This window comes from Pelobates fuscus, chromosome 2 (assembly GCF_036172605.1).
Source record: "Pelobates fuscus isolate aPelFus1 chromosome 2, aPelFus1.pri, whole genome shotgun sequence".
NCBI classification, from domain to species: Eukaryota; Metazoa; Chordata; class Amphibia; order Anura; family Pelobatidae; genus Pelobates; species Pelobates fuscus.
The window spans coordinates 17,997,473-18,014,169 of record NC_086318.1 but is presented as its reverse complement, the minus strand read 5'-3'; the positions used below and the strand labels follow the sequence as shown (position 1 = coordinate 18,014,169).

The window sequence follows — 16,697 nt, the reverse complement described above, 5'->3', positions numbered from 1 at the left end:
CCGGAGTGGGGTTTCAACAGCACGCTTCGGGCGCTCATCACATGCTGATATGAGAAATGCAATGTGTTTGAAATTGCAGACACTTTCCCAATGAATGACGATGGATAGGAGCAGTCCCCTGTTCAGGTTCCCTTTGATCGTGCCCAATTTTCTGGCCAATCGGTTGACAACGGAATGAAGAATGAACTTCCTGTTCACTTCTGATGATGTTTTACGTGCTTTTGATGAAGTTTCAATTGGAAAGCACCGTCATAGATATGACGTCACCCTTCCTTTTAAACATGGTTTTGTGAAGGGTCTCCACCTATGTTAATCAATTTGCAGTCACCGTATTTGCGTTTGAAAGGTAACTATTTTGTGCTCCTTTTTTGCTTCTCGGTTAAAAAAACTCAAGTGTCTCAAAACGTCCCTGGGTGGGCTTGAACCACCATCCTTTCGGTTAACAGCCGAACGCGCTAACCAATTGCGCCACAGAGACTAAGCACGTGATGCGAGAGAGCTACGTGGACTAACAAGATTTTGCTCTCACAATGTCTAAATGCTTTTTCAGAGGTTACGGCATCCTCTGCTTTCAAATGCAGCTATGGTTCTTTATCTGCATGCAAATGTAGGTGGAGCCAGCTTCTCCCTTTCAAAATGCGCAGAGAAAGGTGTGACAGCAGCAGAGTGGCGCAGCGGAAGCGTGCTGGGCCCATAACCCAGAGGTCGATGGATCGAAACCATCCTCTGCTAAGCAATTTGTTTTTGTTCAAATTTGTAATTCCGTTGGCAATCAAATCCCCAAACCTTAAGAGAAATTCACTTTTCCATGGGTTTTCACTGCTTTCGTTATGTTACCATCCACATCTGAGGTTTTATTGGTTTTAAGTCAATCGATGATAGCTTGCCTGTTAATTTCAAGAAAAATTGCACTTTCTGACCACTCTGTCAACATGTCTGTGTGACGTAACAGATTTCCAAACATTTCTATAGAGATCTCCTTTACGTCCTCACTTAACATGTTTAATGAATGTCTTTGGGGTTGTTATTTGTTTTCTTCTATACAATCTGTAGCCTCCGTTTGAATGTAATGTGTTGTTGCAGAAACATTAAAGCTAATTTTACTCTTTGCTGCTGTTTTTCTTTCCTTTTTTTTCTGTTTGGTTAGCGCATGCTTTGCCCATTCCATGTTAAAAATGAATCATCCCAGAGTGGAGTTGATCACCAAACTTTCCGTGCCCATCAAACGTTGCTAAGCTTGATGCAGTGAGGCATTAAAGTCGATTGCTTGTATTTGGACTGTTAACTCCGAGTGAAATGGCACTTTCTGATCATCTGGCACGTCCGTGCGTGTCTTCAAGTTTCAAAACACTTTCCTTAAAAAATTGTCTTCCAACGCTTTTTTTTTTTAAATTTGTATTTTATTGGTGTTTTCACAGTGGAAAATGCAAAATACATCTGTAACATAGTATAAGAAATGATAACGTTCACATAATATATAAGTTATATAGATCACATATTAATTCTGGAACAATAAACCATGAGTGGGCGATATGTGGAATTTTGGCAGTCCAAAGGTGCCCTTGTAGTTTAGTCGTACTGAGCTTTGTATATGGAAATAGGGGTATCTTTCAATCGTTGTTTATGTGGTCTCACTATTACCCACTGGCTAATGTGACTCTGTCGTAGGCCCATAAGGGGGCTAAGCCACCGTTTACCTGTCTCCTATTGTGTGCACAATTGGGGATGTTGTGCAGCTATTATGTGTCATGCTCTCTAGCGGGGTGCTGTGTTGGCTGCCGCTGATGGTTGCTATCCACCGTTTACTAGGCGCCAGAGGGTGTATCGAAGGACAATGCTGGGCCACTATTGTGTGTCTCGTCGTTGGCTGCTGGAAATTATTAAGGGCCGCTATGTGTGTGTTCTCTCTACAGGTGGCGAGGTTTGACTAGGAGTCTAGTCTGTGGGTTTAAAGGGCGAACTCTGGTGGGACCCTGTGCGTCTGTTCCCGGCTTTTGGATTGTCTCTGGTATATTCTTGCTCGGAGTCAACTTCTGGAGGAAATCTTCTTTATTCTCTGGAGAGGAGAGGGTGAGTACATCGTTGCCGTGCGTTACCAGGAGGGAGCCATCTATCCCCCACCGATATCTGATCCGCGCCTCTCTTAGCTGCCGGGCCACTGGTGTTAGCTGTCTCTTGACTGCGAGGACGGCAAATGGGAGGTCTCCGTATATGGCAATATCACATCCTTCGAAGCGCATGGTGCCCATCTCCCTCGATTTGGCCATGATCCCTGACCGGGTTGTGATGTCTTTTGTCGTGGCTATTACGTCTCTTGGGGCTTCAGCTGGGGCGGCCGCTGCTTTGCGGACCCGGAACGCTGACGTTAGTGTCTCTGGATTTGAGTGGCCCCCTATACCCAGTGAGGCTATGAAGCGCCTGAGGAAAGGCAGTACTGCATCCCCATCAATGTGTTCCGGAATTCCGCGGAGGCGGATGTTCTTCCGTCTGTGTCTGGACTCCATCACTAGCTGCGATTTGGTAAGTTTGCTCACTTGTTCTGTTAATGCTTGCAGCTTATCGTGGGCGTCTTGCACACTATGGTCTCTGGCAGATTCTTTTGTCTCGATCTCCGTGACTCGTTGTTTGAGGGTCCCTATTTCCGTGCGTGTGTCTAAGAGGTCAGCCTTCCACACACGTCGCATATCCAGCAGGAGATTTCTAATATCTCTCTTCGTCGCTGGGGAGGAATCCTCGTCTGACTCTGACTCATTAGAGGGGGTCCCTTCCGACTGTGAGGCCGGGGTTTCCTCTTCCTCGTGGTAAGTCTCCAAGGCCTCATCTTCGCTAGGCGGGTCGGGCGCCATTTTGGCTTGGGCCTGTGGTGTAGGCCTCTCGAAGGATAATCTGATATCCTGCATTTTTGGAGCCTCTGGACGGTAATTTTTTTGTGCTTTCGCCCCATAAAGCCTTCTGTGTGAGGGCAGTTGTCGCTTAGCTTGTTTTGGGATTTGGAATCTGTGTTTAGATCGTCTTTTCTGATTTCTGGGACAGAGCTCTGTGTAAACACGTCTTCTCTGCTGCACAGTCGGCCACGCCCCATCTTCCAACGCTTTTAACATGCTTGTATGATATTTCTCTATTCCGTTTGCAGCCAGCCGTCTTCAATGTTTTTGCTGTTGTTTTTGATGTTTTTGTGGGAAAGATGAGGATTTTCATATTTTTTTGCTTATTGGTTAGCAAATGCTTTGCCCCTCCTGCATTGAAAAAGGAATGGTCCCGGAGTGGGGTTTCAACAGCACGCTTCGGGCGCTCATCACATGCTGATATGAGAAATGCAATGTGTTTGAAATTGCAGACACTTTCCCAATGAATGACGATGGATAGGAGCAGTCCCCTGTTCAGGTTCCCTTTGATCGAGCCCAATTTTCTGGCCAATCGGTTGACAACGGAATGAAGAATGAACTTCCTGTTCACTTCAGATGATGTTTTACGTGCTTTTGATGAAGTTTCAATTGGAAAGCACCGTCATAGATATGACGTCACCCTTCCTTTTAAACATGGTTTTGTGAAGGGTCTCCACCTATGTTAATCAATTTGCAGTCACCGTATTTGCGTTTGAAAGGTAACTATTTTGGGCTCCTTTTTTGCTTCTCGGTTAAAAAAACTCAAGTGTCTCAAAACGTCCCTGGGTGGGCTTGAACCACCAACCTTTCGGTTAACAGCCGAACGCGCTAACCAATTGCACCACAGAGACTAAGCACGTGAGGCGAGAGAGCTACGTGGACTAACAAGATTTTGCTCTCACAATGTCTAAATGCTTTTTCAGAGGTTACGGCATCCTCTGCTTTCAAATGCAGCTATGGTTCTTTATCTGCATGCAAATGTAGGTGGAGCCAGCTTCTCCCTTTCAAAATGCACAGAGAAAGGTGTGACAGCAGCAGAGTGGCGCAGCGGAAGCGTGCTGGGCCCATAACCCAGAGGTCGATGGATCGAAACCATCCTCTGCTAAGCAATTTGTTTTTGTTCAAATTTGTAATTCCGTTGGCAATCAAATCCCCAAACCTTAAGAGAAATTCACTTTTCCATGGGTTTTCACTGCTTTCGTTATGTTACCATCCACATCTGAGGTTTTATTGGTTTTAAGTCAATCGATGATAGCTTGCCTGTTAATTTCAAGAAAAATTGCACTTTCTGACCACTCTGTCAACATGTCTGTGTGACGTAACAGATTTCCAAACATTTCTATAGAGATCTCCTTTACGTCCTCACTTAACATGTTTAATGAATGTCTTTGGGGTTGTTATTTGTTTTCTTCTATACAATCTGTAGCCTCCGTTTGAATGTAATGTGTTGTTGCAGAAACATTAAAGCTAATTTTACTCTTTGCTGCTGTTTTTCTTTCCTTTTTTTTCTGTTTGGTTAGCGCATGCTTTGCCCATTCCATGTTAAAAATGAATCATCCCAGAGTGGAGTTGATCACCAAACTTTCCGTGCCCATCAAACGTTGCTAAGCTTGATGCAGTGAGGCATTAAAGTCGATTGCTTGTATTTGGACTGTTAACTCCGAGTGAAATGGCACTTTCTGATCATCTGGCACGTCCGTGCGTGTCTTCAAGTTTCAAAACACTTTCCTTAAAAAATTGTCTTCCAACGCTTTTAACATGCTTGTATGATATTTCTCTATTCCGTTTGCAGCCAGCCGTCTTCAATGTTTTTGCTGTTGTTTTTGATGTTTTTGTGGGAAAGATGAGGATTTTCATATTTTTTTGCTTATTGGTTAGCAAATGCTTTGCCCCTCCTGCATTGAAAAAGGAATGGTCCCGGAGTGGGGTTTCAACAGCACGCTTCGGGCGCTCATCACATGCTGATATGAGAAATGCAATGTGTTTGAAATTGCAGACACTTTCCCAATGAATGACGATGGATAGGAGCAGTCCCCTGTTCAGGTTCCCTTTGATCGAGCCCAATTTTCTGGCCAATCGGTTGACAACGGAATGAAGAATGAACTTCCTGTTCACTTCTGATGATGTTTTACGTGCTTTTGATGAAGTTTCAATTGGAAAGCACCGTCATAGATATGACGTCACCCTTCCTTTTAAACATGGTTTTGTGAAGGGTCTCCACCTATGTTAATCAATTTGCAGTCACCGTATTTGCGTTTGAAAGGTAACTATTTTGGGCTCCTTTTTTGCTTCTCGGTTAAAAAAACTCAAGTGTCTCAAAACGTCCCTGGGTGGGCTTGAACCACCAGCCTTTCGGTTAACAGCCGAACGCGCTAACCAATTGCGCCACAGAGACTAAGCACGTGATGCGAGAGAGCTACGTGGACTAACAAGATTTTGCTCTCACAATGTCTAAATGCTTTTTCAGAGGTTACGGCATCCTCTGCTTTCAAATGCAGCTATGGTTCTTTATCTGCATGCAAATGTAGGTGGAGTCAGCTTCTCCCTTTCAAAATGCGCAGAGAAAGGTGTGACAGCAGCAGAGTGGCGCAGCGGAAGCGTGCTGGGCCCATAACCCAGAGGTTGATGGATCGAAACCATCCTCTGCTAAGCAATTTGTTTTTGTTCAAATTTGTAATTCCGTTGGCAATCAAATCCCCAAACCTTAAGAGAAATTCACTTTTCCATGGGTTTTCACTGCTTTCGTTATGTTACCATCCACATCTGAGGTTTTATTGGTTTTAAGTCAATCGATGATAGCTTGCCTGTTAATTTCAAGAAAAATTGCACTTTCTGACCACTCTGTCAACATGTCTGTGTGACGTAACAGATTTCCAAACATTTCTATAGAGATCTCCTTTACGTCCTCACTTAACATGTTTAATGAATGTCTTTGGGGTTGTTATTTGTTTTCTTCTATACAATCTGTAGCCTCCGTTTGAATGTAATGTGTTGTTGCAGAAACATTAAAGCTAATTTTACTCTTTGCTGCTGTTTTTCTTTCCTTTTTTTTCTGTTTGGTTAGCGCATGCTTTGCCCATTCCATGTTAAAAATGAATCATCCCAGAGTGGAGTTGATCACCAAACTTTCCGTGCCCATCAAACGTTGCTAAGCTTGATGCAGTGAGGCATTAAAGTCGATTGCTTGTATTTGGACTGTTAACTCCGAGTGAAATGGCACTTTCTGATCATCTGGCACGTCCGTGCGTGTCTTCAAGTTTCAAAACACTTTCCTTAAAAAATTGTCTTCCAACGCTTTTAACATGCTTGTATGATATTTCTCTATTCCGTTTGCAGCCAGCCGTCTTCAATGTTTTTGCTGTTGTTTTTGATGTTTTTGTGGGAAAGATGAGGATTTTCATATTTTTTTGCTTATTGGTTAGCAAATGCTTTGCCCCTCCTGCATTGAAAAAGGAATGGTCCCGGAGTGGGGTTTCAACAGCACGCTTCGGGCGCTCATCACATGCTGATATGAGAAATGCAATGTGTTTGAAATTGCAGACACTTTCCCAATGAATGACGATGGATAGGAGCAGTCCCCTGTTCAGGTTCCCTTTGATCGAGCCCAATTTTCTGGCCAATCGGTTGACAACGGAATGAAGAATGAACTTCCTGTTCACTTCAGATGATGTTTTACGTGCTTTTGATGAAGTTTCAATTGGAAAGCACCGTCATAGATATGACGTCACCCTTCCTTTTAAACATGGTTTTGTGAAGGGTCTCCACCTATGTTAATCAATTTGCAGTCACCGTATTTGCGTTTGAAAGGAAACTATTTTGTGCTCCTTTTTTGCTTCTCGGTTAAAAAAACTCAAGTGTCTCAAAACGTCCCTGGGTGGGCTTGAACCACCAACCTTTCGGTTAACAGCCGAACGCGCTAACCAATTGCGCCACAGAGACTAAGCACGTGAGGCGAGAGAGCTACGTGGACTAACAAGATTTTGCTCTCACAATGTCTAAATGCTTTTTCAGAGGTTACGGCATCCTCTGCTTTCAAATGCAGCTATGGTTCTTTATCTGCATGCAAATGTAGGTGGAGCCAGCTTCTCCCTTTCAAAATGCACAGAGAAAGGTGTGACAGCAGCAGAGTGGCGCAGCGGAAGCGTGCTGGGCCCATAACCCAGAGGTCGATGGATTGAAACCATCCTCTGCTAAGCAATTTGTTTTTGTTCAAATTTGTAATTCCGTTGGCAATCAAATCCCCAAACCTTAAGAGAAATTCACTTTTCCATGGGTTTTCACTGCTTTCGTTATGTTACCATCCACATCTGAGGTTTTATTGGTTTTAAGTCAATCGATGATAGCTTGCCTGTTAATTTCAAGAAAAATTGCACTTTCTGACCACTCTGTCAACATGTCTGTGTGACGTAACAGATTTCCAAACATTTCTATAGAGATCTCCTTTACGTCCTCACTTAACATGTTTAATGAATGTCTTTGGGGTTGTTATTTGTTTTCTTCTATACAATCTGTAGCCTCCGTTTGAATGTAATGTGTTGTTGCAGAAACATTAAAGCTAATTTTACTCTTTGCTGCTGTTTTTCTTTCCTTTTTTTTCTGTTTGGTTAGCGCATGCTTTGCCCATTCCATGTTAAAAATGAATCATCCCAGAGTGGAGTTGATCACCAAACTTTCCGTGCCCATCAAACGTTGCTAAGCTTGATGCAGTGAGGCATTAAAGTCGATTGCTTGTATTTGGACTGTTAACTCCGAGTGAAATGGCACTTTCTGATCATCTGGCACGTCCGTGCGTGTCTTCAAGTTTCAAAACACTTTCCTTAAAAAATTGTCTTCCAACGCTTTTAACATGCTTGTATGATATTTCTCTATTCCGTTTGCAGCCAGCCGTCTTCAATGTTTTTGCTGTTGTTTTTGATGTTTTTGTGGGAAAGATGAGGATTTTCATATTTTTTTGCTTATTGGTTAGCAAATGCTTTGCCCCTCCTGCATTGAAAAAGGAATGGTCCCGGAGTGGGGTTTCAACAGCACGCTTCGGGCGCTCATCACATGCTGATATGAGAAATGCAATGTGTTTGAAATTGCAGACACTTTCCCAATGAATGACGATGGATAGGAGCAGTCCCCTGTTCAGGTTCCCTTTGATCGAGCCCAATTTTCTGGCCAATCGGTTGACAACGGAATGAAGAATGAACTTCCTGTTCACTTCTGATGATGTTTTACGTGCTTTTGATGAAGTTTCAATTGGAAAGCACCGTCATAGATATGACGTCACCCTTCCTTTTAAACATGGTTTTGTGAAGGGTCTCCACCTATGTTAATCAATTTGCAGTCACCGTATTTGCGTTTGAAAGGTAACTATTTTGTGCTCCTTTTTTGCTTCTCGGTTAAAAAAACTCAAGTGTCTCAAAACGTCCCTGGGTGGTCTTGAACCACCAACCTTTCGGTTAACAGCCGAACGCGCTAACCAATTGCGCCACAGAGACTAAGCACGTGAGGCGAGAGAGCTACGTGGACTAACAAGATTTTGCTCTCACAATGTCTAAATGCTTTTTCAGAGGTTACGGCATCCTCTGCTTTCAAATGCAGCTATGGTTCTTTATCTGCATGCAAATGTAGGTGGAGCCAGCTTCTCCCTTTCAAAATGCACAGAGAAAGGTGTGACAGCAGCAGAGTGGCGCAGCGGAAGCGTGCTGGGCCCATAACCCAGAGGTCGATGGATCGAAACCATCCTCTGCTAAGCAATTTGTTTTTGTTCAAATTTGTAATTCCGTTGGCAATCAAATCCCCAAACCTTAAGAGAAATTCACTTTTCCATGGGTTTTCACTGCTTTCGTTATGTTACCATCCACATCTGAGGTTTTATTGGTTTTAAGTCAATCGATGATAGCTTGCCTGTTAATTTCAAGAAAAATTGCACTTTCTGACCACTCTGTCAACATGTCTGTGTGACGTAACAGATTTCCAAACATTTCTATAGAGATCTCCTTTACGTCCTCACTTAACATGTTTAATGAATGTCTTTGGGGTTGTTATTTGTTTTCTTCTATACAATCTGTAGCCTCCGTTTGAATGTAATGTGTTGTTGCAGAAACATTAAAGCTAATTTTACTCTTTGCTGCTGTTTTTCTTTCCTTTTTTTTCTGTTTGGTTAGCGCATGCTTTGCCCATTCCATGTTAAAAATGAATCATCCCAGAGTGGAGTTGATCACCAAACTTTCCGTGCCCATCAAACGTTGCTAAGCTTGATGCAGTGAGGCATTAAAGTCGATTGCTTGTATTTGGACTGTTAACTCCGAGTGAAATGGCACTTTCTGATCATCTGGCACGTCCGTGCGTGTCTTCAAGTTTCAAAACACTTTCCTTAAAAAATTGTCTTCCAACGCTTTTAACATGCTTGTATGATATTTCTCTATTCCGTTTGCAGCCAGCCGTCTTCAATGTTTTTGCTGTTGTTTTTGATGTTTTTGTGGGAAAGATGAGGATTTTCATATTTTTTTGCTTATTGGTTAGCAAATGCTTTGCCCCTCCTGCATTGAAAAAGGAATGGTCCCGGAGTGGGGTTTCAACAGCACGCTTCGGGCGCTCATCACATGCTGATATGAGAAATGCAATGTGTTTGAAATTGCAGACACTTTCCCAATGAATGACGATGGATAGGAGCAGTCCCCTGTTCAGGTTCCCTTTGATCGAGCCCAATTTTCTGGCCAATCGGTTGACAACGGAATGAAGAATGAACTTCCTGTTCACTTCTGATGATGTTTTACGTGCTTTTGATGAAGTTTCAATTGGAAAGCACCGTCATAGATATGACGTCACCCTTCCTTTTAAACATGGTTTTGTGAAGGGTCTCCACCTATGTTAATCAATTTGCAGTCACCGTATTTGCGTTTGAAAGGTAACTATTTTGTGCTCCTTTTTTGCTTCTCGGTTAAAAAAACTCAAGTGTCTCAAAACGTCCCTGGGTGGGCTTGAACCACCAACCTTTCGGTTAACAGCCGAACGCGCTAACCAATTGCGCCACAGAGACTAAGCACGTGAGGCGAGAGAGCTACGTGGACTAACAAGATTTTGCTCTCACAATGTCTAAATGCTTTTTCAGAGGTTACGGCATCCTCTGCTTTCAAATGCAGCTATGGTTCTTTATCTGCATGCAAATGTAGGTGGAGCCAGCTTCTCCCTTTCAAAATGCACAGAGAAAGGTGTGACAGCAGCAGAGTGGCGCAGCGGAAGCGTGCTGGGCCCATAACCCAGAGGTCGATGGATCGAAACCATCCTCTGCTAAGCAATTTGTTTTTGTTCAAATTTGTAATTCCGTTGGCAATCAAATCCCCAAACCTTAAGAGAAATTCACTTTTCCATGGGTTTTCACTGCTTTCGTTATGTTACCATCCACATCTGAGGTTTTATTGGTTTTAAGTCAATCGATGATAGCTTGCCTGTTAATTTCAAGAAAAATTGCACTTTCTGACCACTCTGTCAACATGTCTGTGTGACGTAACAGATTTCCAAACATTTCTATAGAGATCTCCTTTACGTCCTCACTTAACATGTTTAATGAATGTCTTTGGGGTTGTTATTTGTTTTCTTCTATACAATCTGTAGCCTCCGTTTGAATGTAATGTGTTGTTGCAGAAACATTAAAGCTAATTTTACTCTTTGCTGCTGTTTTTCTTTCCTTTTTTTTCTGTTTGGTTAGCGCATGCTTTGCCCATTCCATGTTAAAAATGAATCATCCCAGAGTGGAGTTGATCACCAAACTTTCCGTGCCCATCAAACGTTGCTAAGCTTGATGCAGTGAGGCATTAAAGTCGATTGCTTGTATTTGGACTGTTAACTCCGAGTGAAATGGCACTTTCTGATCATCTGGCACGTCCGTGCGTGTCTTCAAGTTTCAAAACACTTTCCTTAAAAAATTGTCTTCCAACGCTTTTAACATGCTTGTATGATATTTCTCTATTCCGTTTGCAGCCAGCCGTCTTCAATGTTTTTGCTGTTGTTTTTGATGTTTTTGTGGGAAAGATGAGGATTTTCATATTTTTTTGCTTATTGGTTAGCAAATGCTTTGCCCCTCCTGCATTGAAAAAGGAATGGTCCCGGAGTGGGGTTTCAACAGCACGCTTCGGGCGCTCATCACATGCTGATATGAGAAATGCAATGTGTTTGAAATTGCAGACACTTTCCCAATGAATGACGATGGATAGGAGCAGTCCCCTGTTCAGGTTCCCTTTGATCGAGCCCAATTTTCTGGCCAATCGGTTGACAACGGAATGAAGAATGAACTTCCTGTTCACTTCTGATGATGTTTTACGTGCTTTTGATGAAGTTTCAATTGGAAAGCACCGTCATAGATATGACGTCACCCTTCCTTTTAAACATGGTTTTGTGAAGGGTCTCCACCTATGTTAATCAATTTGCAGTCACCGTATTTGCGTTTGAAAGGTAACTATTTTGTGCTCCTTTTTTGCTTCTCGGTTAAAAAAACTCAAGTGTCTCAAAACGTCCCTGGGTGGGCTTGAACCACCAACCTTTCGGTTAACAGCCGAACGCGCTAACCAATTGCGCCACAGAGACTAAGCACGTGAGGCGAGAGAGCTACGTGGACTAACAAGATTTTGCTCTCACAATGTCTAAATGCTTTTTCAGAGGTTACGGCATCCTCTGCTTTCAAATGCAGCTATGGTTCTTTATCTGCATGCAAATGTAGGTGGAGCCAGCTTCTCCCTTTCAAAATGCACAGAGAAAGGTGTGACAGCAGCAGAGTGGCGCAGCGGAAGCGTGCTGGGCCCATAACCCAGAGGTCGATGGATCGAAACCATCCTCTGCTAAGCAATTTGTTTTTGTTCAAATTTGTAATTCCGTTGGCAATCAAATCCCCAAACCTTAAGAGAAATTCACTTTTCCATGGGTTTTCACTGCTTTCGTTATGTTACCATCCACATCTGAGGTTTTATTGGTTTTAAGTCAATCGATGATAGCTTGCCTGTTAATTTCAAGAAAAATTGCACTTTCTGACCACTCTGTCAACATGTCTGTGTGACGTAACAGATTTCCAAACATTTCTATAGAGATCTCCTTTACGTCCTCACTTAACATGTTTAATGAATGTCTTTGGGGTTGTTATTTGTTTTCTTCTATACAATCTGTAGCCTCCGTTTGAATGTAATGTGTTGTTGCAGAAACATTAAAGCTAATTTTACTCTTTGCTGCTGTTTTTCTTTCCTTTTTTTTCTGTTTGGTTAGCGCATGCTTTGCCCATTCCATGTTAAAAATGAATCATCCCAGAGTGGAGTTGATCACCAAACTTTCCGTGCCCATCAAACGTTGCTAAGCTTGATGCAGTGAGGCATTAAAGTCGATTGCTTGTATTTGGACTGTTAACTCCGAGTGAAATGGCACTTTCTGATCATCTGGCACGTCCGTGCGTGTCTTCAAGTTTCAAAACACTTTCCTTAAAAAATTGTCTTCCAACGCTTTTAACATGCTTGTATGATATTTCTCTATTCCGTTTGCAGCCAGCCGTCTTCAATGTTTTTGCTGTTGTTTTTGATGTTTTTGTGGGAAAGATGAGGATTTTCATTTTTTTTTGCTTATTGGTTAGCAAATGCTTTGCCCCTCCTGCATTGAAAAAGGAATGGTCCCGGAGTGGGGTTTCAACAGCACGCTTCGGGCGCTCATCACATGCTGATATGAGAAATGCAATGTGTTTGAAATTGCAGACACTTTCCCAATGAATGACGATGGATAGGAGCAGTCCCCTGTTCAGGTTCCCTTTGATCGAGCCCAATTTTCTGGCCAATCGGTTGACAACGGAATGAAGAATGAACTTCCTGTTCACTTCTGATGATGTTTTACGTGCTTTTGATGAAGTTTCAATTGGAAAGCACCGTCATAGATATGACGTCACCCTTCCTTTTAAACATGGTTTTGTGAAGGGTCTCCACCTATGTTAATCAATTTGCAGTCACCGTATTTGCGTTTGAAAGGTAACTATTTTGTGCTCCTTTTTTGCTTCTCGGTTAAAAAAACTCAAGTGTCTCAAAACGTCCCTGGGTGGGCTTGAACCACCAACCTTTCGGTTAACAGCCGAACGCGCTAACCAATTGCGCCACAGAGACTAAGCACGTGAGGCGAGAGAGCTACGTGGACTAACAAGATTTTGCTCTCACAATGTCTAAATGCTTTTTCAGAGGTTACGGCATCCTCTGCTTTCAAATGCAGCTATGGTTCTTTATCTGCATGCAAATGTAGGTGGAGCCAGCTTCTCCCTTTCAAAATGCACAGAGAAAGGTGTGACAGCAGCAGAGTGGCGCAGCGGAAGCGTGCTGGGCCCATAACCCAGAGGTCGATGGATCGAAACCATCCTCTGCTAAGCAATTTGTTTTTGTTCAAATTTGTAATTCCGTTGGCAATCAAATCCCCAAACCTTAAGAGAAATTCACTTTTCCATGGGTTTTCACTGCTTTCGTTATGTTACCATCCACATCTGAGGTTTTATTGGTTTTAAGTCAATCGATGATAGCTTGCCTGTTAATTTCAAGAAAAATTGCACTTTCTGACCACTCTGTCAACATGTCTGTGTGACGTAACAGATTTCCAAACATTTCTATAGAGATCTCCTTTACGTCCTCACTTAACATGTTTAATGAATGTCTTTGGGGTTGTTATTTGTTTTCTTCTATACAATCTGTAGCCTCCGTTTGAATGTAATGTGTTGTTGCAGAAACATTAAAGCTAATTTTACTCTTTGCTGCTGTTTTTCTTTCCTTTTTTTTCTGTTTGGTTAGCGCATGCTTTGCCCATTCCATGTTAAAAATGAATCATCCCAGAGTGGAGTTGATCACCAAACTTTCCGTGCCCATCAAACGTTGCTAAGCTTGATGCAGTGAGGCATTAAAGTCGATTGCTTGTATTTGGACTGTTAACTCCGAGTGAAATGGCACTTTCTGATCATCTGGCACGTCCGTGCGTGTCTTCAAGTTTCAAAACACTTTCCTTAAAAAATTGTCTTCCAACGCTTTTAACATGCTTGTATGATATTTCTCTATTCCGTTTGCAACCACCAACCTTTCGGTTAACAGCCGAACGCGCTAACCAATTGCGCCACAGAGACTAAGCACGTGAGGCGAGAGAGCTACGTGGACTAACAAGATTTTGCTCTCACAATGTCTAAATGCTATTTCAGAGGTTACGGCATCCTCTGCTTTCAAATGCAGCTATGGTTCTTTATCTGCATGCAAATGTAGGTGGAGCCAGCTTCTCCCTTTCAAAATGCACAGAGAAAGGTGTGACAGCAGCAGAGTGGCGCAGCGGAAGCGTGCTGGGCCCATAACCCAGAGGTCGATGGATCGAAACCATCCTCTGCTAAGCAATTTGTTTTTGTTCAAATTTGTAATTCCGTTGGCAATCAAATCCCCAAACCTTAAGAGAAATTCACTTTTCCATGGGTTTTCACTGCTTTCGTTATGTTACCATCCACATCTGAGGTTTTATTGGTTTTAAGTCAATCGATGATAGCTTGCCTGTTAATTTCAAGAAAAATTGCACTTTCTGACCACTCTGTCAACATGTCTGTGTGACGTAACAGATTTCCAAACATTTCTATAGAGATCTCCTTTACGTCCTCACTTAACATGTTTAATGAATGTCTTTGGGGTTGTTATTTGTTTTCTTCTATACAATCTGTAGCCTCCGTTTGAATGTAATGTGTTGTTGCAGAAACATTAAAGCTAATTTTACTCTTTGCTGCTGTTTTTCTTTCCTTTTTTTTCTGTTTGGTTAGCGCATGCTTTGCCCATTCCATGTTAAAAATGAATCATCCCAGAGTGGAGTTGATCACCAAACTTTCCGTGCCCATCAAACGTTGCTAAGCTTGATGCAGTGAGGCATTAAAGTCGATTGCTTGTATTTGGACTGTTAACTCCGAGTGAAATGGCACTTTCTGATCATCTGGCACGTCCGTGCGTGTCTTCAAGTTTCAAAACACTTTCCTTAAAAAATTGTCTTCCAACGCTTTTAACATGCTTGTATGATATTTCTCTATTCCGTTTGCAGCCAGCCGTCTTCAATGTTTTTGCTGTTGTTTTTGATGTTTTTGTGGGAAAGATGAGGATTTTCATATTTTTTTGCTTATTGGTTAGCAAATGCTTTGCCCCTCCTGCATTGAAAAAGGAATGGTCCCGGAGTGGGGTTTCAACAGCACGCTTCGGGCGCTCATCACATGCTGATATGAGAAATGCAATGTGTTTGAAATTGCAGACACTTTCCCAATGAATGACGATGGATAGGAGCAGTCCCCTGTTCAGGTTCCCTTTGATCGAGCCCAATTTTCTGGCCAATCGGTTGACAACGGAATGAAGAATGAACTTCCTGTTCACTTCTGATGATGTTTTACGTGCTTTTGATGAAGTTTCAATTGGAAAGCACCGTCATAGATATGACGTCACCCTTCCTTTTAAACATGGTTTTGTGAAGGGTCTCCACCTATGTTAATCAATTTGCAGTCACCGTATTTGCGTTTGAAAGGTAACTATTTTGTGCTCCTTTTTTGCTTCTCGGTTAAAAAAACTCAAGTGTCTCAAAACGTCCCTGGGTGGGCTTGAACCACCAACCTTTCGGTTAACAGCCAAACGCGCTAACCAATTGCGCCACAGAGACTAAGCACGTGAGGCGAGAGAGCTACGTGGACTAACAAGATTTTGCTCTCACAATGTCTAAATGCTTTTTCAGAGGTTACGGCATCCTCTGCTTTCAAATGCAGCTATGGTTCTTTATCTGCATGCAAATGTAGGTGGAGCCAGCTTCTCCCTTTCAAAATGCACAGAGAAAGGTGTGACAGCAGCAGAGTGGCGCAGCGGAAGCGTGCTGGGCCCATAACCCAGAGGTTGATGGATCGAAACCATCCTCTGCTAACCAATTTGTTTTTGTTTAAATTTGTAATTCCGTTGGCAATCAAATCCCCAAACCTTAAGAGAAATTCACTTTTCCATGGGTTTTCACTGCTTTCGTTATGTTACCATCCACATCTGAGGTTTTATTGGTTTTAAGTCAATCGATGATAGCTTGCCTGTTAATTTCAAGAAAAATTGCACTTTCTGACCACTCTGTCAACATGTCTGTGTGACGTAACAGATTTCCAAACATTTCTATAGAGATCTCCTTTACGTCCTCACTTAACATGTTTAATGAATGTCTTTGGGGTTGTTATTTGTTTTCTTCTATACAATCTGTAGCCTCCGTTTGAATGTAATGTGTTGTTGCAGAAACATTAAAGCTAATTTTACTCTTTGCTGCTGTTTTTCTTTCCTTTTTTTTCTGTTTGGTTAGCGCATGCTTTGCCCATTCCATGTTAAAAATGAATCATCCCAGAGTGGAGTTGATCACCAAACTTTCCGTGCCCATCAAATGTTGCTAAGCTTGATGCAGTGAGGCATTAAAGTCGATTGCTTGTATTTGGACTGTTAACTCCGAGTGAAATGGCACTTTCTGATCATCTGGCACGTCCGTGCGTGTCTTCAAGTTTCAAAACACTTTCCTTAAAAAATTGTCTTCCAACGCTTTTAACATGCTTGTATGATATTTCTCTATTCCGTTTGCAACCACCAACCTTTCGGTTAACAGCCGAACGCGCTAACCAATTGCGCCACAGAGACTAAGCACGTGAGGCGAGAGAGCTACGTGGACTAACAAGATTTTGCTCTCACAATGTCTAAATGCTATTTCAGAGGTTACGGCATCCTCTGCTTTCAAATGCAGCTATGGTTCTTTATCTGCATGCAAATGTAGGTGGAGCCAGCTTCTCCCTTTCAAAATGCA

The 16,697-nt window shown here is 42.4% G+C and overlaps 6 non-coding genes across 6 annotated transcripts; all 6 read right to left on the bottom strand.

The window, feature by feature from the left end:
* Positions 1–404: 404 nt before the first annotated feature.
* TRNAN-GUU (transfer RNA asparagine (anticodon GUU)) lies at positions 405–478 on the bottom strand. Its single transcript has one exon. It is a non-coding gene; the product is annotated as a tRNA-Asn (tRNA).
* Positions 479–5,206: 4,728 nt separating this feature from the next.
* On the bottom strand, positions 5,207–5,280 carry TRNAN-GUU (transfer RNA asparagine (anticodon GUU)). The gene has a single exon. It is a non-coding gene; the product is annotated as a tRNA-Asn (tRNA).
* A 1,470-nt stretch (positions 5,281–6,750) lies between these two features.
* On the bottom strand, positions 6,751–6,824 carry TRNAN-GUU (transfer RNA asparagine (anticodon GUU)). Its single transcript has one exon. It is a non-coding gene; the product is annotated as a tRNA-Asn (tRNA).
* Positions 6,825–9,838: 3,014 nt separating this feature from the next.
* TRNAN-GUU (transfer RNA asparagine (anticodon GUU)) lies at positions 9,839–9,912 on the bottom strand. Its single transcript has one exon. It is a non-coding gene; the product is annotated as a tRNA-Asn (tRNA).
* A 1,470-nt stretch (positions 9,913–11,382) lies between these two features.
* On the bottom strand, positions 11,383–11,456 carry TRNAN-GUU (transfer RNA asparagine (anticodon GUU)). The gene has a single exon. It is a non-coding gene; the product is annotated as a tRNA-Asn (tRNA).
* A 1,470-nt stretch (positions 11,457–12,926) lies between these two features.
* TRNAN-GUU (transfer RNA asparagine (anticodon GUU)) lies at positions 12,927–13,000 on the bottom strand. Its single transcript has one exon. It is a non-coding gene; the product is annotated as a tRNA-Asn (tRNA).
* Between the last annotated feature and the right edge of the window lie 3,697 nt (positions 13,001–16,697).